Below are 23030 nucleotides of genomic sequence, written 5' to 3' on the forward strand. Positions count from 1 at the left end.
TTGCTGGGTCAAAATCCTGGAACTCCCTCCCTAACAGCACTGTGGGTGTACTTACACCACAGGAACTGCAGCGGTTCAAGAAGGCAGCTCACCACCACCTTCTCAAGGGCAGTTAGGAATGGGCAATAAAATGCCAGCCTAGTCAGCAATGCCCACATCCCATAAATGAATTAAAAAATTGATCAGATTTACTCAAAAAGATTATAAACTCAGCAGCCTAGCTCTGAGAGAGTACAAGAGAGCTGGTGTGGATATCAATACACCGGCACTGTGTGGGGTCTCCTGAGTTTACCATCAAGACCTTTCCTGCACTTGACATAGGGGGACCTAGCAAAAGATTGTGTTCCTACTTGAGAGACTGAGGAAGTTATTGTTGATGTGGGTTGAGCCACAGGATATTTACTGAATCGATCATTTTGTACAGTTTTGATGGATGGAGACTGTGTGAATACTTTGGGTCACATGGTCACCGTGGAAACGCTGCAAGGCATTGCAATGTTGACATACAATCAGCCTGGATCATCTGAAACCATGGCTCCCCGCCCCCACCCCAGAGCTAGTGTTCCTGCCTTAGGGAAGTGGGTATCTTTCACCCTGGTGAGTGTGGGAAGGGGTTCACATGCCCATTGGAAGCTCACCTGTAGGTTCATACAGGAGAGAAACCATTTCAGTGTCTAAGTCTGAAAAAAAGACTCTCCACCTTGTCGAAGCTGGAGATACAGCAATGCACTCACATTGGGGATAAACCGATTGCCTGCCAAGTGTCTCCTGTGAGCTGTCAGTTGGCAACCAAGCTCATGCTGGGGAGGAAGAGATTGAATGGAAGATGAATTGGATGGTGCATGCCCTGTTGAGGCGCTGAGCAGGGGAGGGGTGAAGTTTTTCAACAAGAACCAGGGTATAAAAGACATCGGAAAATGTATATGGGGGATAAGGGTGGTGGTCTCGGAACAGAATGTACGGGAACTGAGGAGCAGAGGGTGACGTGAGGGGTCATTGAGGTCACGATTCAGTCGGTGAGACATTAGAGGTCAGTGAGGGGTGCTGTACCCCTGAGAGTGAATGATCAGGGTTCAGAGCTGGAGAATGGAGTAACCATGGGCAGGGAGTCTCTAAAGTGGGGGCAAGTGTTGAGGGAAGCCAAGAAAGTGAGGACATGAACGGAGTCCAGTTAAAAAAGTAGATACAAAGCGGGTGAGGACTCTCAGGCACTAGAAATCTGCCACCAACTGGTCTAAGTTGCCCTCTGGAGTAAGATTGCCAGTTTAGTGCCAATTTGGTTCAGGGGTTCAAACCAGGAAGAGCCTCTCTCCCCTGGAATAAAGGAATCGGGGTGGGGGGGATATGCAAATAAATGTTGGTGCTGAGAGCTGAGTTTCAGCTGATGGAGAGTCACTCCCAACTCCCAATTTCAAATTCCTGAAAATCATTTGAAAATCTATTCTAAACCCATTCTTCCTTTCGCTGGTGCACACCAGTCAAATTCTTAATTAAATTGAATCCGTTTTTTTGATTATGTAGAAACATTTGAAACATGCTGACTGGTGCATGTGTGATTCAGAGATACTCACTTAGAAAACCCTCCTCGAAGGGGCAGAAATTCACCAGGTTCATTCTTCCCATTGAGGGTGAGGCTGGCATCGAGTGAAGTGACTTTTACACCAATGGTACAGTTACATCAGGAGCGAGCAGGGTTTACTCGTCTGTGCTACTTCAGCTGATTTCACAATGTATCGAGAAATCAATGTATTTAATATTGTGTCTCCTTTTGCAAATAAGCTTCACATCTGAATCATGGTTTCATAGAGAAAATGTATTTTCTATTACAGTAGAAATTAGAATGAAACAGTATCTACAATTGACGCGCTCCCAACAATAAGAAAATCTTCTGACTCCCCAAATCCCGTCCCTTACCTGAAAAAAAGCCCCACCCCAGAATAAACCCTTAACAACAACAACAACCACTTATATTTATATAGCACCTTTACAGTAACAAAACTTATCAAGGCGCTTCAGAACAACATTATAAAATAAGGAAGGGCACTGAGTCACATAAAGCGCTATTAGATCAGGAGACCAAAAGCTTGATCAAAGAGCTGGGCTTTAAGGAGTGTGTTAAAGGAGGAAAGCCAGGTAGAGAGGTGCAGAGGTGTAGGGGGGGGATTCGAGAACTTGGGGCTCAATGCAGCTGTAGGCGCGGCCACCAATGGTGGAGGGATTAAAGTTGGGGCTGCTGAAGAGGCCAGAAGGAGAGGAGTGTAGATATCTCGGAGTGTTGTGGGGCTGGAGGAGACTTTGGAGATAGGGAGGGGCAAAGCCATGATGGGATTTCAAAACAAGGATAAGAATTTTGAAATCAGTATGTTCCTTAACCGGCAACCAATGTAGGTCAGTGAGCACATTGACGGGGGCATGGGGGGGGGGTGTGAGGGAGGGGGGGGTGTGAGGGGGGGGGGGGTAAGGGGGAGGTGAAGGGGGTTGAGAGGGGGGTTGGGGGGGGCGGTGAGGGGGTTGATAGGTGAACAGGTCTTGGTGAAAGTTAAGACACGGGCAGCAGGGTTTTGGATAACCTCAAGTTTGCAGCACCCAGACAGGCATTGGAATAGCGAAGTCTGAAGATAACAAAGACATAATTGATGGTTTCAGCAGGAGATGAGCTGAGACAGGAGTAAAGTCAGGCGATGTCACAGAGGTGGGAATGGGCAGTTTTAGCGATGGCGCGAATGCGAGGTCAGAAGCTCATCTCAGGGTCAAATGCTTTTTTCCATTTTTTTTATGGGATGTGAGTGTTGCTGCCATCACCAGCATTTGTCGCCCTTCAGCATCAATATCCCACACAGCAGATTAGGAAGCTACAACTCAACATGACGCAGTTTAAGAGCAGCAGCATTGTAACCCTCATCATACAATCCAGGAGAGAAGAACGGAAAGAGTTTCATACGGAATCTGAAAGTGAAGGAGTGGAGAATGGACATATCATCAGCATTGTAAAAGGTCGCCTGTCTGTCCTCATAGTGCAGGTAAACCCCGATGGTCCTGGGCTTCACACACACAGTCAGAGGGACTGCTGACCTTCTGGTCACTCCATATTCATTTCCATTACTCAGCCATAGAGGCCAGTATCCATTTGCAGGACAGAGTGTTACATCTCCCTTCCTATTGGCTGACTCTTTGACCACACACAATGCCCAGTCAGTCTTGTCTCTGACCTTCACCTCCCAGTAATGTTTCCCTGATGTGAATCCCTGTGACCCCAGGACACAAAGACACACATCAAATCTCTCCGGATTATCAGGACGCATCGGGTTTCTTCTGTCACTGCTTTCCACACTGGTCAGGTCTTCAGACAGGATGAGGTCAGGATCAGCTGTGTTTGGGTCCAGGGTCAGTGAGGCTGCGACTAGGGAAAATAAAGTAGAGAACATGATAAATATTATACACTGTGGAAGAAGGGTGGACAAAGGTTAATCTCTCAAGTCTGCAAAATATCTCTCGGCACCCAGTCCATGATGTCTGTGTCACTGAATACTGCAGAGTGGGTACAGTGTACACTCAGTTATATTACCGGTGTGTACAATGAAAAGATATTACAGACTACGTACAGTGTGCAGTTAGATATATTCCCAGACGCCAGTATGCACAGTGAACAGATATTACAGACTGGGTACAGTGTGCAGTTAGATATATTTCAAGGATGAGCCGTGTTTGGGTCCAGCGTCAATGAGGATGAAACTGGGGAAATTAAAAATATATCATGTTAAATATTTTACACACAGGAAGCTGGATGAATGAGTGTTAATATCTGGTGTCTTTATAACAGGACTTGGCACCAAGTCCAAATTTCTATATCAGTTAATACTGCAGAGTGGGTACAATGTACAGTTAGATATATTCCCAGACTCCAGTGTGTACAGTGAACAGATAATACACACAGGGTACAGTGTACAGTTAGATATATTCCTGGACTCGTGTGTACAGTGAACAGATATTACAGACTGAGCACAGTGTACCATTAGATATATTCCCAGATTCCAGTGTGTACAGTGAACAGACATTACAGTCTGAGTACAGTTTACAATTAGATATATTTGCAGACTCCAGTGCGTACAGTGAACAGATGTTACAATCTGGGTACAGTGTACAGTTAGATATATTCCTAGACTCCAGTGTGTACAGGGAACAGATATTACAGACTGGGTACAGTGTGCAGTTAGATATATTCCCAGACTCCAGTGTGTACAGTGAAGAGATATTACTGTCTGGGTACCGTGTACAGTTTGATATATTCCCAAAATCCAGTGTGCACAGTGAACATATATTACAGACTGGGTACAGTGTACAGTATGATATATTCCCAGACTCAAGTATGCACAGTGAACAGATATTACAGACTGGATACAGTGTGCAGTTAGATATATTCCCAGGCTCCAGTGTGTACAGTGAACAGATATTACAGACTGGGCACAGTGTACAGTTAGATATATTCCCAGACTCCAGTGTGTACAGTGAACAGATATAACAGACTGGGTACAGTGTGCAGTGAGATATATTCCCAGACTCCAGTGTGTACAATGAACAAATATTACAGACTGGGTATCGTGCAGTTGGATATATTCCCAGACTCCAGTGTGTACAGTGAACAAATATTACAGACAGGGTACAATGTGCAGTGAGATATTGTCCCATCTCCAATGTGTACAGTGAACATATATCACAGACTGGGTACAGTGTGCAATTAGATATATTCCCAGACACCAGTGTGAACAGTGAGCAGATATTACAGTCTGGGTACAGTGTGCAGTTAGATATATTCCCAGACTCCAGTGTGTACAGTGAACAGATATTACAGACTGGGTACAGTGTGCAGTGAGATATATTCCCAGACTCCAGTGTGTACAATGAACAAATATTACAGACTGGGTATCGTGCAGTTGGATATATTCCCAGACTCCAGTGTGTACAGTGAACAGATATTACAGACTGGGTACACTGTACAGTTAGATATATTCCCAGACGCCAGTGTGTACAGTGAACAGATATTAAAGACTGGATACAATGTGCAGTTAGATATATTCCCAGACTCCAGTGTGTACAATGAACAAATATTACAGACTGAGTATTGTGCAGTTGGATATATTCCCAGACTCCAGTGTGTACAGTGAACAGATATTACAGACTGGGTACACTGTACAGTTAGATATATTCCCAGACGCCAGTGTGTACAGTGAACAGATATTAAAGACTGGATACAATGTGCAGTTAGATATATTCCCAGACTCCAGTGTGTACAATGAACAAATATTACAGACTGAGTATTGTGCAGTTGGATATATTCCCAGACTCCAGTGTGTACAGTGAACAGATATTACAGACTGGGTACACTGTACAGTTAGATATATTCCCAGACGCCAGTGTGTACAGTGAACAGATATTAAAGACTGGATACAATGTGCAGTTAGATATATTCCCAGACTCCAGTGTGTACAATGAACAAATATTACAGAATGGATATTGTGCAGTTGGATATATTCCCAGACTCCAGTGTGCATAGTGAACAGGTATTACAGACTGGGTACAGTGTGCAGTTTGATATATTCCCAGACTCCAGTATGTACCGTGAACAGATATTACAGACTGGGTAGAGAGTACAGTTTGATATATTCCCAGACTCCAGTGTGTACGGTGAACAGATATTACAGACTGGGTACAATGTACAGTTAGATATATTCCCAGACTCCAGTGTGTACGGTGAACAGATATTACAGACTGGGCACAGTGTACAGTTAGATATGTTCCATCTCCAGTGTTCACATTGAACAGGTATTACGTACTGGGTACAGTGTGCAGTTGAAGATATTCCCAGACTCCAGTGAGTACAGTGAACAGATATTACAGACTGGGTACAGTGTACAGTTAGATATGTTCCCAGATTCCTGTTTGTACTGTGAACAGATATTACAGACTGGGTAGAGTGTACAGTTAGATATATTCCCAGACTCCAGTATGTATGGTGAACAGATATTACATGCTGTGTATAGTGTGAACTGAGATATATTCCCAGACTCCAGTGTGTACAGTAAACTGGTATTACAGACTGGGTACAGTGTACAGTTTGATATATTCCCAGTCTTCAGTGTGCAGAGTGAACATATATTACAGAATGGGTACAGTGTACAGTTAGATATATTCCCAGACTCCAGTGTGTACAGTGAACAGATATTACAGACTGGGTTCAGTATACTGTTAGATATATTCCCAGACTCCAGTGTGTACAGTGAACTGATATTACAGACTGGATACAGTGTGCAGTTAGAAATATTCCCAGACTTCAGTGTGTACAGTGAACAGATATTACAGACTGGGCACAGTGTACAGTTAGATATATTCCCAGACTTCAGTGTGTACAGTGAACAGATATTACAGACTGGGTACAGTGTACAGTTAGTTACACTCCGAGACTCCAGTGTGTACAGTGAACAGATATTACACACTAGGTACAGTGTACAGTTAGATATATTCCCAGACTCCAGTGTGTACAGTGAAGAGATATTACAGACTGGGTACAGTGTACAGTTAGTTACACTCCGAGACTCCAGTGTGTACAGTGAACAGATATTACACACTAGGTACAGTGTACAGTTAGATATATTCCCAGACTCCAGTGTGTACAGTGAAGAGATATTACAGACTGGGTACAGTGTAGAGGGTCAGGGAGAGCCAGCATAAAACCCAACAAAAACTGCTGAAGTTCCTTACCTGGGGAGATGATGTGTTTCATTTCCTTCCACACTGTGTAGAGTAACGGGCCTTGAGATCCTGTGTATTGCAGTCTTGAAAACACTGCTGTAAACTTCGTCTCTCTCTGCACCTTTCCCTTCCTCCTCTTTGGCCAGGTACCTGTTTAAATTGGGATTGCTTTAATCACTCACTGCTGGATACAAACTGTGGTCACAGTGTAAAACCATGTGTGAGTTTGGATTAGATACTCACCTTTCTCTCAATCTTTTCAGCTCCTGCAGGACAGAGAATCAGAAATAATTTAATAAATATACGGTGCTGGTACATTGTACTTTTTAATGAGGTAGAATCAGTGATTTTCGTAGAATGTGAGGGGATCAGGACGGAGTTTTCACTGACGGGTTCCACTGATGTTACCACCCCCTCCCGTCCCCAGTTACACTTGACAGGGTTTCCTCTGCTGCTGTAGACTTTGAAGGTTCACTGATCTGTTCATTTTATTTCTGGTCTCCATTTTCCCAGGAAATCAGAGCTTGTTTCTTGTCTGTGTGGCTCTGCGCCGGGGTCATGGTGTTAATCCTAATCTCAGCATCCTCTCTATATTGAGACAACAGCCAGAGTACCAGCTCCTGGACACTTTCAGGCAGCTCCAGGGCAACATGTACCTGTCTACACATCAAATGTGAACTGGAGTAGGCTCCTTGTGATGCCCACACAGTCAAATAAGCTCCTATTGCTCAGCAAGTGAACAGGTATCATCCATGGGACTGAACCCCAACATGTCTCTGCTCTCAGGACAAGTACAGCTCAACCTCAGTGGGGAAACCTCAGTCATCTATAGGAGGTCATGAGTTCACGAAATATTTATAGGTGAAAGAAGCCACTCAGCCCATTGGTTCCTCTATGTAGGCAGACGATCAGGGCTGCCCATATTGCATCATTTGGTAAAGAACTGTAACTATGAGGATAGATTGGAGAGGTTGGGACTGTTTTCCTTGGAGAAAAGAAGGCTAAGAGGAGACTTGAAAGAGCTGTTCAAGATCCTGAGGGGTATGGGCAGGGTAAATAGTGAGAAACTGTTCCCGCTTAAGAGAGCATCAAGAGCAAGGATTAAAAACAATTGGCGAAAGGAGTAAGAGTGACGTGAGTAAAAAATGTTTCACCCAAAGGGTGGCTGGAGCCTGGAATGAATTTCCTGAGAGGATAATGGAGGCAGATTCGATTGAGGTATTCAAAAGGGAATTGGGTTGCTTTCTGAAAAGAGAGAATGTTGGGTCACCGCTTGGACTCCCATTTTTCATAGTGAAGAGCAACTTCTATTGTTTGATGGGAATTGAGTGTCCCTGGCTAGGCCAGTGTTTTTTCCCCTTTCTCTAATTGCCCTTGAGAAGGTGGTGGTGAGCTGCCTTCTTGAACCGCTGCAGTCCATGTGTAGGTACACCCACAGTGCTGTTAGGGAGAGAGTTCCAGGATTTTGACCCAGGGACGGTGAAGGAATGGTGATATATTTCCAAGTCAGGATGGTGAGTGCCTTGAAGGGAAACTTCCAGCTGGTGGTGTTCCTATGCATCTGCTACACTTGGAAATCTGGGTGATAGGATTCTCGAGCTTGGAAGGTTCTCTTGAAGAAGGCTTGTTGAGCTCCTGCAGTGCATCCTGTATATAGTGCACACTGCTGCCACTGTGCGTGGGGGTCGAGGGAATGAATGTTTAAGTTGGTCGATTGGTTGTCAGTCAAGCAGGCTGTTTGCACCATGTGGTGTAGGTACGCCAACAGTGCTATTAGGGAGGGATGTTGAGCTTTGTGTGTTGTTGGAGCCACGGTCATCCAGGCAAGTGGATAATATTCCATCGCACTCCTGACTTGAGCCTTACAGATGGTGGACAGGCTATGGGGAGTCAGGAGGTGAGTTACTTGCTGCAAAGTTCCCATTTATCATCTCCTCTTGGTATTTATATGGCTAGTCCAGTTCAGTTTCTAGTCAATGGTAACAGGATGTTAATAGTGGGGGATTCAGCGATGGTAATGCCATTGAATGTCGAGGGGAGATGGTTAGATTCTCTTATTGGACATAGTCATTTCCTGACACTCGTGTGGTGCGTATCTTACTTGCCACTTGTCAGCCCAAGCCTGGATATTGTCCAGGTTTTGCTGCATTTGCACATGGACTGCTTCAGTATCTGAGGAGTTGCGAACGGTGCTGAACTTTGTGCAATCATCAGTGAACATCCCCACTTCTGACCTTATGATGGAAGGAAGGTCTTTGATGAAATAGCTGAAGATGTTTAGGCCGAGGACACTATCCTGAGGAACTCCTGCAGTGATGTCCTGGAGCTGAGGTGATTGACCTTCACAACCAAAACCATCTTCCTTTGTGCTAGGTATGACTGAAACCAGTAGAGAGTTTTCCCCCTGATTCCCTTTGGCTCCAGTTTTGCTTGGGCTCCTTGATGCCACACTCTGTCAAATACTGCCTTGATATCAGGGGCAACCACTGTCAAGTGGCTGACTTGCCCCGGCGGAACCCAAACTGAGCATTAGAGAGCAGGTTATTGCTAAGTAAGTGCTGCTTGATAGCACTGTTGATGATCCCCTCCATCACTTTACTGATGATGGAGAGTACACTGATGGGGCGGTAATTGGCCAGGTTGGATTTGTCCTGCTTTTTGTGTGCAGAACATACCTGGGCAATTTTCCATATAGCCACATAGATGCCATTGTTGTAGCTGTACTGGAACAGCTTGGCTAGGGGTGCTGAAAGTTCTGGAGCACAAGTCTTCAGGACTATTGCAGGAATATTGTCAGGGCCCATAGGCTTTGCAGTATCCAGTCCCTTCAGCCATTTCTTGATGTTATGTGGAGTGAATTGAATTGGCTGAAGACTGGCATCTGCGATGCTGGGGACCTCTGGAGGAGGCTGAGAGGGATCATCTACTCGGCACTTCTGGCTGAAGATTGTTGTAAACGCTTCAGCCTTATCTTTTGCACTGCTGTGCTGGGCTCCTCCATCATTGAGGAAGGGGATATTTATGGAGCCACCTCCTCCGGTGAGCTGTTTAACTTTCCACCACCATTCACGACTGGATGTGGCAGGACTGCTGAGCGTGGCTCTGATCTGTTGTGGGTTTGCTTGGCTCTGCCAGTTTCATGCTGCTTCTGCTATTTGGCACGTGTGTGGTCCCGTGTTGTAGTTTCACTGGATCAGTATGCCTGGTGCTGCTCCCGGCATGATCTCCTGAACTCTCCATTGAACCAGGATTGATCCCCCGGTTCGATGGTAATGGTAGACTGAGGGACATGTAGGGCCATGAGTTACAGATTCTGGTTGAGTACAATGCTGCTGATGGCCCACAGCTTCTCATGGATGCCCCAGTTTTGAACTCTGTTCAATCTTTCCTGTTAGATATAAACATTCAGTCCTGATAACATGTTTGTAAGTGTTTTGTTGCATCTTCTCCATTACTTTCATATCCTTCTTAACATGGGGAGACTTGAAGTATGTACAATATTCCGAGTGTGATCCAACTGCTCTTTATGGTCAGTAAGATGACTTTTGCCTGAACCCTTTACTCACATAGGGATTACATCAGAGGTCACATGACGCAAGTCACATGACTATGGCGAGCCACAGTACACAAAGTGACAACAGTGCGCAAAGGTATTTCTCCAACCATTCCCTTTCTGATAAAAGAAAAATAACATATTGCATGCATTATCATTTGCAGTTGAAAGTTACCTCCATTGTCTATAAAGAAAGTTAGATTAGAAAACCTCAGTCTAATCGATCTCACTTTCTGCTCCTCAGTGAGGTCTAGGGTGTAGTACAGCTTGTAGTACCCTTTGCTCAGCACTGATAACAGTTTTGCATCTCTTCTTTGTTCAGGTTTCTCTGGCAATTTAATAGTTCTTTTTATTCATTCACGGGATGTGGGTTTCACTGGCTGGGCCAGCATTTATTGCCCACCCCTAGTTACCCTTGAGAAGGTGATGGTGAGCTTCCTTCTTGAACAGCTGCAGTCCATGTGGTGTAGGTACACCCACAGTGCTGTTAGGGAGGGAGTTCCAGGATTTTGACCCAGCGACAGTGAAGGAATGGCAATATATTTCCAAGTCAGGATGGTGAGTGACTTGGAGGGAGACTTCCAGGTGGTGGTGTTCCCAACTATCTTCTGCCATTGTCCTGCTAGATGGTAGTGGTGTTGGGTTTGGAAGGTGCTGTCTCAGGAGCCTTGGTGAGTTTCTGCAGTGCATCTTGTAGATGGTACACACTGCTGCCACTCTACATCAGTGGTGGAGGGAATGGATGTTTGTGGATGTAGTGCCGATCAAGCGGGCTGCTTTTTCCTCGACGATGTCAAACTTCTTGAGTGTGGTGGGTGCTGCACTCATCCAGGCAAGTGGGGAGTATTCCATCACACTCATGGCTTGTGCCTTGTAGATGGTGGACAGGCTTTGGGGGGGTCAGAATGTGAGTTAATCGTTGTAGGTTTTCCTAGCCTCTGACCTGCTCTTGTAGCTACAGTATTTATATAGATATATTTCTTTATTCGTTCCTGGGACGTGGGCATCACTGGCTGGACCACTAATCCAGTTCAGTTTCTGGTCAATGGTAACCCCCCCAGGATGTTGACAGTGGGGGATTCAGCAATAGTAATGCCATTGAACACCAAGGGGTGATGGTTAGATTCTCTCTTGTTGGAGATGGTCATTGCCTGGCACTTGTGTGGTGCGAATGTTACTTGCCACTTGTCAGCCCAAGCCTGGATATTGTCCAGGTCTTGTTGCATTTGGACATGGACTGCATCAGTATCTGAGGGGTCGCGAATGGTGCTGAACATTGTGCAATCATCAGCAAACATCCCCACTTCTGATCTTATGATGGAAGGAAGGTCATTGATGAAGCAGCTGAAGATGGTTGGGGGAAGGACACTACCCTGAGGAACTCCTGCAGTGATGTCCTGGAGCTGAGGTGATTGACCTCCAACAACCACAACCATCTTACTTTGTGCTAGGTATGACTCCAACCAGCGGAGAGCTTTCCTCCCGATTCCAATTGCCTCCAGTTTTGCTCGGGCTCCTTGATGCCACACCCGGTCAAATGTTGCCTGGGTGACAAGGGTAATTACTCTCACCTCACCTCGGGAGTTCAGCTCTTTTGTCCATGTTTGATCCAAGGCTGCAATGTGGTTAGGAGCTGAGCGGCCCTGACGGAACTCAAACTGGGCGTCAATGGGCGGGTTATTGCTAAGTATGTGCTGCTTGATAGCACTATTGATGACCCCTTCCATCACATTACTGATGATGCAGAATAGACTGATGGGCCGGTAATTGGCCTGGTTGGATTTGTCCTGCTTTTTGTGTAAAGGACAAACCTGGGCAATTTTCCACATAGCCGGGTAAATGCCAGTGTTGTAGCTGTACTAGAACAGCTTGGCTAGGGGCGCAGCAAGTTCTGGAGCACAATTCTCCAGTACTATTGCCGGAATATTGTCAGGGCCCATAGCCTTTATAATATCTAGTGCCTTCAGCCATTTCTTGATATCATGTAGAGTGAATCGAATTGGCTGAAGACTGGCATCTGTGATGCTGGGGACTTCCGGAGGAGGCTGAGATGGATCATCCACTTGGCACTTCTGGCTGAAGATTGTAGCAAATGCTTCAGCCTTATCTTTTGCACTGATGTGCTGGGCTCCTCTATCATTGCGGATGGGGATATTTGTGGAGCCTCCTCCTCCAGTGAGTTGTTTAATTGTCCACTACCATTCAAGACTGGATGTGGCAGGACTGCAGAGCTTATGTCCGATCTGTTGGTGGTGGGATCGCTTAGCTCTGTCTATCACTTGCTACTTATGTTGTTTGGCATGCAAGTAGTCCTGTGTTATAGCTTCACCAGGTTGGCACCTAATTTTTTTTAATGTATGCCTGGTGCTGCTCCTGGCATGCCCTTCAGCATTCTTCATTGAACCAGGGTTGATTCCCTGGTTTGATGGTAATGTTAGAGTGGGGGATATGCCAGGCCATGAAGTTACAGATTGTGTTCAAGTACAATTCTGCTGCTGCTGATGGCCCACAGTGCCTCATGGATGTCCAGTCTTGAGTTGCTAGATCTGTTCAAAATTTATTCCATTTAGCACGTTGGTGGTGCCACACAACACGATGGAGTCTATCATCAATGTGAAGGTGGGACTTTGTCTTCACAATGACTGTGTGGTGGTCAGTCCTACCGACACTGTCATGGACAGGTGCATCTGCGGCAGGCAGATTGGTGAGGATGAGGTCAAGTATGTTTTTCATCTTGTTGGTTCCCTCACCACCTGCCACAGACCCAGTCTAGCAGTTATGCCCTTTTGGACTCGGCCAGTAGTGGTGCTACCGAGCCACTCTTGGTGATGGACATTGAAGTCCCCCACCCAGAGTACATTCTGCACCCTTGCCACCCTCAGTGCTTCCTCCAAGTGATGTTCAACATGGAGGAGCACTGATTCATCAGCTGAGGGAGGGTGGTACGTGGTAATCAGCAGGAGATTTCCTTGCTCATGTTTGACCTGGTGTCATGAGACTTCATGGGGTCCAGAGTCAATGTTGAGGACTCCCAGGACATACCGATGGTGGTACCTGGGGCATTTATCTATAAGGTATGGTTCTGTGAGGATGACTATGTCAGGCTGTTGCTTGACTAGTCTGAGAGACAGCTCTCCCAATTTTGGCACAAGCCCCCAGATGTTAGTAAAGAGGACTTTGCAAGGTCGACAGGGCTGAATTTGCAGCTGTTGTTTCCGGTGCCTAGGTTGATGCCGGGTGGTCCATCTGGTTTCATTCCTTTTTGTGTCTTTGTTGGGGTTTGATGCAACTGAGTATCTTGCTAGGCCAGTTCAGAAGCCATTTAAGAGTCAACCACATTGCTGTGGGTCTGGAGTCACATATAGGCCAGACCAGGTAAGGACAGCAGATTTCCCTCCCTAAATGGGATTAGTGAGCCAGGTGGGTATTTACAACAATCGAAAATGGTTTCATGGTCACCATCAGACATTTAATTAAATTCAAATTCCACCATCTGCCGTGGCGGGATTCGAACCTAGGTCCCCAGAGCATTTACCAGGGACAATACCACTACATCATCGCCTCCCCCCTCTATTGGGACTGGAAGAATTTCTAATTTACATTCAAACTTCCCTTCATCTCTATAGGAGCAGGGACAGGAATATAAAACCACACTGACTCACCCAGCAGTTAATGTCCTGTGCAAAGTTGCAGACTGAAGTTTCAATTATTTTCAATTATTTTACAGCAGCTGGTTCTCTTTAGGCTTTCAAAATCCACTCAAATTTAGCTGCGCACTCCTGACACCATGTTCCATGTGGTTGGTAAAGTGGCTTCTGCCTGAATCCCTTACTCACAAGGGAATGAATTCAGAAGTCACATGATTTTGGCAAATCACAGTACACAACAGGCAACAGTGCACGAAGACAATTCTCTAAACACTAACCAGCTTTAAAACATATTCTTGACTTATACATTCTTTCTTCTGTTCAAGGTGGAAACAAATGTACAATACGCTCACAACTTCCTCTGTCCCTTGTGTATGTGTGTGTGTGTCTGTGTGCATGCATATGTGTGTGGTGTGTGCACGTGTATGTCTGTGTGCTGTGTGTGTTTGTACGTGTATGTCTATGTGTGCATGTCTGACTGTGTGTTTGCGTGTGTCTATATTTGTGCACGTGTGTGTGTCTGTGTGTGTGCACTTGCGTGTGTCTGCATGTGTATGTCTCTGTGTGTGTGTGTCTGTGTGTATGTGTATGTGTCTGTGTGTGTGTGTTGGTGTGTGTGTATTGGGGTGTGTGTGTTGGTGTGTGTGTGTGCATGTGTGTGTGCGTGTGTGTGTGTGTTGGTGTGTTAGTGTGTGTTGGTGTGCGTGTGTGTTGGTGTGTGTGTGTGTGTGTTGGTGTGCGTGTGTGTGTTGGTGTGTGTGTGTGAGTCCATTGGTGGGAAAGGAAAACTGGGCAGAATATAAAACTGATTTGCCATTGCCTCCCAAGAGGAATTTCCACCTGTCTGTGTTTGGAACCACCTGCTAATGGCTAACCTCCTGTTCCCTGGTTTGTCTCCACTGGGTCTGGTTTCCTATCCCGACCCTCCCCGCCACCTAACTAGTTTGAATGATTTCTAATTGCTGTCTCAATGTTCCTGACAAGTCTCTTTGTGTCTCTTTGATTCAGATACAACTCATCTCTTCTCTCCCACTCCTTTTCTGGACCTTTTTACTCTGGTTCCAGTTATACTGCAATCAGTATGAGGTGCTGACTGTTTGGAACTGTCTCCCTGACACTCCGAGCTCAATCCTGACTGATAGCTGTTGTCCTCAGTTATACTGCACGCTGGGCATTGTTGTGATGGGGTTTGAGCACTATTAGAACATGTTGTTTACAATTACACCAACAGCTTGAGGATTGCATTACAAAGGGTCACCTTGAGAAAAGAGATACTGTCTTGCTGCTCGATGTCTACACAAAGGTTCAATATCTTCTCCTCAAGTGACGTCAGCTCCTCTTCAATTCTTTTCAGGTTCTCCTCCATTGGTCGCAGATCTTCCTCCTTTTGTCTCCTCAGCTCTTTGATTAAATCTTTCTCTTTCTCTCCTAGATATTGATGGATTTTAGCAAACTGTGCAGTGATGTCTTGCTCCAAGGATCCAGTCAATTCCTAAGATAGTGAGAGAGATCATTTAAACAGTGGATTGTTAAAGGGTCGCAGTGTTTAAAGGGAACTGAAGTAATACTCACATCCAGTTCTGCAATCTTCCTCTCCTGTTTCCCTTTTATGTTACTTGATATTTTCTTTTCATCCACCGTGGTATCCAGGAACGAATTCAACTGGTCCTAAAAAAGGAATGAGATTTCACCATGATCTGATTGCATCATGCATTTACATCACACACTGTGAGGACTGGTGTCCAGGGAATGTTACATGTGGCACTAGTGTGTACCCCTTTCTTTATAAAAGGCAGAGTGAAAAGTATTCAAACAGACCAGGCACAACTTGAAACCAACAACGCATTTATGGTATATAAAATATATAAATGGATTTGGTAGGCTGGACATTGTTAATTGTTTATTGATTGCATTTAATGGTCCATTGGATATGAACTGGAGGCTCACTGAACCCCCTATAAATAGGCACAGACAAAATCTATGGCAGTTGGAGAAGTAGACTTGTAATGCGTAACACTGTAAATTATTAAATATAAAAGTGTGTAAATATTGACTCCAATTTGATCCTTCACCAACTGGTTTTCCAGACTAACATAGCAGCAGTGGATGGTTGACTAAAGGTGAAGGTTGGAAACTAGGAAAATGGAAAATTACCCTCCCATATTCTCAGAGTCTGAACCATGTATTGAATGGAAGAATGAAGTGGATATGTGGACACAGGTTACATCGTTACCAAGGGAAAAACAAGGTATGGCATTGGCATTGTTTCTTCCTACCAAAGGTAAAAAAGAACCAAAGTAAAATATTTTGCGAGCTGCATAGTCGGATAGTGATGAAGGATTGGATCTTCCATTCGGGTTCTTGGATGATATTTACAAGAAAAATTATTTGTTTAGTGTCTGAAGCATAGTCAGATTTTGGAAAATAGACAGAAATTCCACAGAGGAATATAAGATGGATTTTAAGAGATTGCTTAAAAGATAGAATTCTATTGGCTATCCCTGGAACAGTATGAGTATTTAAGTTACTGGATTGTGATAAGATGTCTCATAGGTCGGAGAGGGTTGTACAAGGAACACAGAAAGCTAGCATGCAGGTACAGCAAGCAATTAGGGAGTCAAATAGCTTGTTGGTCTTTATTGCAACGAGATTGGAGTTCAAGGATAAATAAGTCTTGCTACAATTGTACAGTGCATTGGTGATACTACACTTCGAATATTGTGTGCAGCTATGTTCTCCATACCCAAGGAAAGATACACGAGTGGAGGCTGTACAGCAAAGGTTCACTAGATTGGGCCCTGGGATGAAAGGCTGAGTAAATTTGCCCGATATTTGCTGGAATTCAGAAGAATGAGAGGTGATCTCATTGAAACATTCAAGATTCCAAAGGGGATTGACAGGGTTGGTGCTGGGATTGTTTCCCCTGGCTACGAGGAAGTTTCCACTGGCTGGGTAATCTAGAACACAGGGGCACCGTCTTAGAATAAGGGGCTGATCATTTAGGACTGAGATGAGGAATTTCTTCACACAAGTGATTGCAAATCTTTGAAATTCTCCATCCCAGAGGGTTGTGGATGCTTTGTCATTGAATATATTTAAGGTTGACATAGACAGATATTTGGTCTCAGGGAATCAAGGGATAAGCGGAGCTGGGTAAAGTGAATTTTAAGCCGAGTATCAGCCACAAGTGTATTAAATGGCAGAGCAGGAATGCTCAATGAGCCATGTAGTCTACTCCTCATGTTTCTTATATTCTTTATATCCTCCTCAGAATTTGCTTTCCCACCCACTTTTGTATCATTAGCAAATTCGGCTACACTACAATTGGTCCCTTCATCCAAGTCATTAATATAGATTGTGAATAGGTGAGGCCCAGTAATGATCCCTGTGACACCACACTAGTTACAGTTATGACCCTTTTGGCTCCTGTTTGTTTCCTGCTAGTTAGCCAATCTTTCATCCATGCTAATATATTACCCCCAACATCATGAACTCTTATCTTGTGTGCACTAACCTTTTAGCTGGCACCTTACTGAATACCTTTTGGGAATCCAAACACATCTACTGGTTCCCCTTTATCCACCCTGCCTCTTACATCCTCAAAGGACGTGAATAAATTTATCAAACATGATTTCCCTTTCATTGACACTACCTGCTTATATTATGATTTTCTAAATGTGCTGCTGCTGCTTCTTAATGACGGATTTCCAACATTTTCCCAATGCTACATGTCAGGCTAACAGGCCTATATTTTCCTGCTTTCTGTCTCCCTCCTTGAAACATTGAAAGCATAATCTACTTTAGGATGTTTCACTGTAGTACTAACTCAAACACATCAAATCAGCATCTGGTCTAGTCTGAGTGCCCAACCAATTCAACTGCCCAATCAAGCTTTGTATTTATTCTGTTTCTTCTCAAATCCTGCAGTGCTACTTATTAATAGATCATCAACATGTCAATATGGCCAAGAGACTGAGAGTGTCCTAACTTCCTCCCAGTGTGGGGTTATAAGCTGTGCCCCACCTATAATGAACAACATCTCAGATAAAGCTACATTACTCTACAGTAATAGTATTTCCAAAATAGTAGAAATACTGTCTGTAATGAAGGAAAATTTCTTAAAGCTAAATTACATGATAGTAATAGTAGAAACTCAGTCTGTAATAAAGGAAATTTTCTTAAAGCTACAGCTAGAGTTACCAACCCTCCTGGATTATCTTGGAGTCTCCAGGAATTGAGAATCAATCTCCAGGTAGGGCTGCCAACCCCCCCCAGAATGGCCAGCGGCCCCTGGAATCGGCCTCAATTTCCCAGCAGCCAAACAAAGCATTCTGGGAGCATGCCAGCTCCTGGCAATGGCAACCAACCAATCACAGCCTGGATTCGGTGACAACCTTACCTTCCCTACGTCAGGAACCGACTGTCTGCCAATCACAGCCCATGTTCAGGTACCATCCGACCTTCCCTAAAATAGGGACTGGCTGTCAACCAATCACAGCCCACGTTTAAGTACCACCTGATCTTCCCTACATCAGGAAACCCCTCCCCCACCCATGGAAAAGCCCAACTCAGCATCAGCAGAGGCCACTTGATGGAAATATCGAAACAGCCTGAGGACCATATGATCAGTGCTCCAATCAGCTGAGGCGATGCCCACTATGGCTGCTGGAGGAAAGGGCACTGACTGTGAGTCAAGGTTAGGCTCAACTCATATAAAAGCAAAATTCTGGAAATCTGAAATAAAAACAGAAAATGCTCAGCAGTCCTGGCAGCATCTGGAGAGAGAAACAGAGTTAACGTTTCAATCCCATATGACTCTTCTTCAGAGCTGAAGAGAAGTAGAAATGTGATGGATTTTATAATGTTTAAGAGGAGGTGGAGCAGATGAAACAAAATAGAAGGTCAGGGATAGGTGGGAGCTAAGGAGAGATTGATAAAGATGTAATCAATACAAGACAAAGGGAGTGTTAATGGTAGTGTTAAAGACTAAATAAGGTGCTGATAGTGGCATGAAGGTAAGGTAGAAGATATGTTAATAGCAGAATAAGGGTTAGCACTCTGTGAAATCATAACATAGAAACCTGTGACAGATGGCCCTGTGGAGGGAGTTGGGGGAGGTGGGGTTGGGGAAAAAGGAGAATGGAAATGGAAATGGATGAATTTAAAAAGGGGTAAATACGGAGGAGAGAGTTCATGGTCTGGAGTTGTTAAGTCCAGAAGGCTGTAAAGTGCCTAGTCGGAAGATGAGGTGCTGTTCCTCCAGTTTGCATTGAGCTTCACTGGAACATTGCAGCAGGCCAAGGACGGACATGTGGGCATGAGAGCAGCGTGGGGTGTTAAAATGGCAAGCGACAGGAAGGTCTGGGTCATGCTTGCGGACAGACCAAAGTCTGCGTTTGGTCTCCCCAATGTAGAGGAAACTGCATTGGAAGCAGCGAATGCAGTAGACCAAATTGAAGGAGGTGCAAGCGAAGCGCTGTTTCACCTGAAAGGAGTGTTTTGGGCCTTGGACGTTGAGGAGGGAGGAGGTAAAGGGGCAGGTGTTGCACCTTGTGCAATTGCATGGGAAGGTGCCATGGGAAGGGGGTGAGGAGCTGGGGTGTGATGGAGGAGTGGACCAGGGTGTCCCAGAGGGAATGGCCCATACAGAATGCTGACAGGGGGTGAAGGGAAGATGTATTTGGTGGTGGCATCATGCTGGAGTTGGCGGAGATGGCAGAGGATGATCCTTTGAATGTGGAGGCTGGTGGGGTGATAAGTGAGGACAAGGGGGACCCTATCATGGTTCTGGGAGGCAGAGGAAGGTTGAGGGCGGATGCGCAGGAGATGGACCGGATATGGTTGAGGGCCCTGTCAACCAACGTGGGTGGGAAACCTCAGTTAAGGAAGAAGGAAGACATGTCATAGGAACTGTTTTGGAAAGAGGCATTGTTGGAAAAGATGCCTCGGAGGTGAAGGAATGAGAGAATGGGATGGAGTCCTTACAGGAAGCGGGGTTTGAGGAGCTGTAGTCGAGGTAGCTGTGGGAGTCGGTGGGCTTGTAATGAATATTGGTGGACAGTCTATCACCAGAAATGGAGACAGAGAAGTCAAGGAAGGGAAGGGAAGTGTCAGAGATGGACCATGTGAAGGTGAGTGAGGAGTGGAAATTGGAAGCATACTGTTAAATTTTTTCAGGTCCAGATGAGAGCATGAGGTGGCGCCGAAACAGCCATTGATGTACCAAGAAAAAAAGCAGAGACTGGCCGGATGCAGGTGTAGAGATTGAATAGTGTTATGAATGTTATTAATTAGTGTCGGATTGAATCGATGGTGACCGGGTGGACCGCGGTGCGCTGTGGAGGTCTCCTCCCCCGAGAGCAACTGGCAGGGGAAGGGATTGTTGAGACTCAGCAGTGGAATTTAGTGGAGATGGGTTCATTCCCTCTCACAGTGTCACCGGAATTTTCTCTGGCTTCGCCCACTCGTGGCACGCTGCCAGCTTCCCTCCATGTCACTTACCGATGTCTCCAGAGCTGTGCAGCAAACCGGGAGAAAAATCATAGGGACATGAAAAAAATTTAGATTAAAAAAATTTCTTTGAACTCTTCTGTTTCTTATTTCAAAGAATGGGGGGGGGGGGGTGGGGAAGTTTATTTGACTGATGTTCAAGAACCATCCAATCAGGAAGTCCGAATCTGAAATTGGCTGGGAAAACAGTGCTCAGGAGGATGGACATGTCAGGTGACCAATGACAGGAGCCTGGGGGAGGGCTGTTTGGAAACAGGAACTCATGTGATGAATTGTCCAGGGAAACAGTTAAGTATAGTGTGTTACCTAAACGACAGCAATCATAAAGACAACCGGTAATGATGAGAACTGAAACCTGGAGCTGCATTCATACAATGTTAGTGTAAAGTGAGGCTGTAAAACGTTACACACACTATTAACAAATTGTTCCTCAGATTTCTCATTGTCCAATGTGAGTTTTGAGCTACCTGTGATCAACAGGAGGACTGAGCACAGACCAAATTACAGCCCAACAAACACACTGAGCAATGGAGACGGGTAACTCACTGTGTCCCCTGAGCTTGTACTTTTGAACTGCCATTTGTAGAGGGAGGAACCTGTGGGCAGAATGTGGTGGAGATCCTACACAACTGGCACAGATCAGAATCTCATCCTCCTCACAGAACAGGATCAGCTTCTCGCCGTGTTCCTCGCAGTGAGACTGCTCCCTCTCTGTGTCCTCATTCAGCCTCTCCCCGTGTTCCTCACAGAGACACTGCTCCCTCTCTGTGTCCTCATTCAGCTCCTCCCCGTGTTCCTCACAGTGACACTGCTCCCTCTCTGTGTCCTCATTCAGCTTCTCCCCGTGTTCCTCACAGAGACACTGCTCCCCCTCTGTGTCCTCATTCAGCCTCTCCCCGTGTTCCTCACAGTGACACTGCTCCCTCTCTGTGTCCTCATTCAGCTTCTCTCCGTGTTCCTCACAGTGAGACTGCTCCCTCTCTGTGTCCTCATTCAGCTTCTCCCCGTGTTCCTCACAGTGACACTGCTCCCTCTCTGTGTCCTCATTCAGCTTCTCCCCGTGTTCCTCACAGTGACACTGCTCCCTCTCTGTGTCCTCATTCAACTTCTCCCCGTGTTCCTCACAGAGACACTGCTCCCTCTCTGTGTCCCTCATTCAACTTCTCCCCGTGTTCCTCACAGAGACACTGCTCCCTCTCTGTGTCCTCATTCAACTTCTCCCCGTGTTCCTCACAGAGACACTGCTCCCTCTCTGTGTCCCTCATTCAACTTCTCCCCGTGTTCCTCACAGAGACACTGCTCCCTCTCTGTGTCCTCATTCAGCCTCTCCCCGTGTTCCTCACAGTGAGACTGCTCCCTCTCTGTGTCCTCATTCAGCCTCTCCCCGTGTTCCTCATAGTGAGACTGCTCCGTCTCTGTGTCCTCAATCAGCTTCTCCCCATTTTCCTCACAGGGAGACAGACTCTCCCCCAGCTTCAGCTGTCGAGTTTTCTCACAGAGATTGCCAACACCCTGTTACTGGTGAAAGTTCTCCGGGGGAGAACCACTCGACGTTCCGGGCAGGACACATCCTTGGCTTGCTGCATTGTTCCAGTGAAGCCCAACGCAAACTGGAGGAACAGCACCTCATCTTCCGACTAGGCACTTTACAGCCTTCCGGGCTGAATATTGACTTCAACAACTTTAGATCTTAAACTCCCCCTCCCCCCATCCCCACCCCGTTTCTTCCCGCCCCCCCCCCCCCCCCCACCCGCTTTTTTTTTCAATAATTTATATAGATTCTTCTTTCCCCACCTATTTCCATTATTTTTAAATCTAAAACTAAAACCTTGTTAGCCTTTCCACCCCACCCCCACTAGAGCTGTACTTTGAATATCCTGTCTTCCATTCTTAATTAGCACTTTTCTCAGACAAAACACCTCTTTGACCCTTTTGTCTGTGACATCTTTTGATTATCTGCTCATCTCCACAATCACCACACCCTCAATGTCTCTCTCTCCCCCCATCACCCCCCCACCCACCTTAAACCAATTTATATTTCTCCCTTCTTCTAACTATGCTTCAGTTCTGCCGAAGGGTCATGAAGGCTCGAAACGTTAACTGATTTCTTCTCCGTCGATGCTGCCAGACCTGCTGAGTTTTTCCAGGTAATTCTGTTTTTGTTTAGGACACAGCCTGACGCTGCTTTCCCCAACACTTCTGGATACAGGATTTACAGAAGTTGTGACCACAGTCCAACCGCACCAGCTCCACAAACAGAGACAGGCAGATGGAGCAGGTTAAATCCTCGGCCAGGGTTAAGATCGGTTTACCAAAGGCCATCTCTGTTGCACTTCTCTATCTTTTTGTTTCTTTAATTTCAGTTTTATTCCTCCCAGTTTATTTTGGAACTCACTTCACAATATGTCTTCCTTCAGTCACGATGCTTCTATCCTCGGGAGAGAGAGAGGCAGAGAAACAGGCGCAGATGCTTCTGCTCCCTTGAGAGGAGAGGGACAGACAAAAACAAGAGAGTTTGAGAGGTTTTTGTGTACAATCTAAAAGTTGTCACCCCATCCAAAATCAGAAGAGGT

General features: G+C 45.6%; 1 pseudogene; it reads right to left on the reverse strand.

Annotated features, from left to right (window-relative positions):
* Positions 1-2852: 2852 nt before the first annotated feature.
* Positions 2853-22779, reverse strand: LOC144675003 (zinc-binding protein A33-like; annotated as a pseudogene).
* Between the last annotated feature and the right edge of the window lie 251 nt (positions 22780-23030).

The sequence above is a fragment of the Cetorhinus maximus genome, unplaced genomic scaffold, assembly GCF_964194155.1.
Source record: "Cetorhinus maximus unplaced genomic scaffold, sCetMax3.hap1.1 HAP1_SCAFFOLD_886, whole genome shotgun sequence".
Taxonomy (NCBI): Eukaryota; Metazoa; Chordata; class Chondrichthyes; order Lamniformes; family Cetorhinidae; genus Cetorhinus; species Cetorhinus maximus.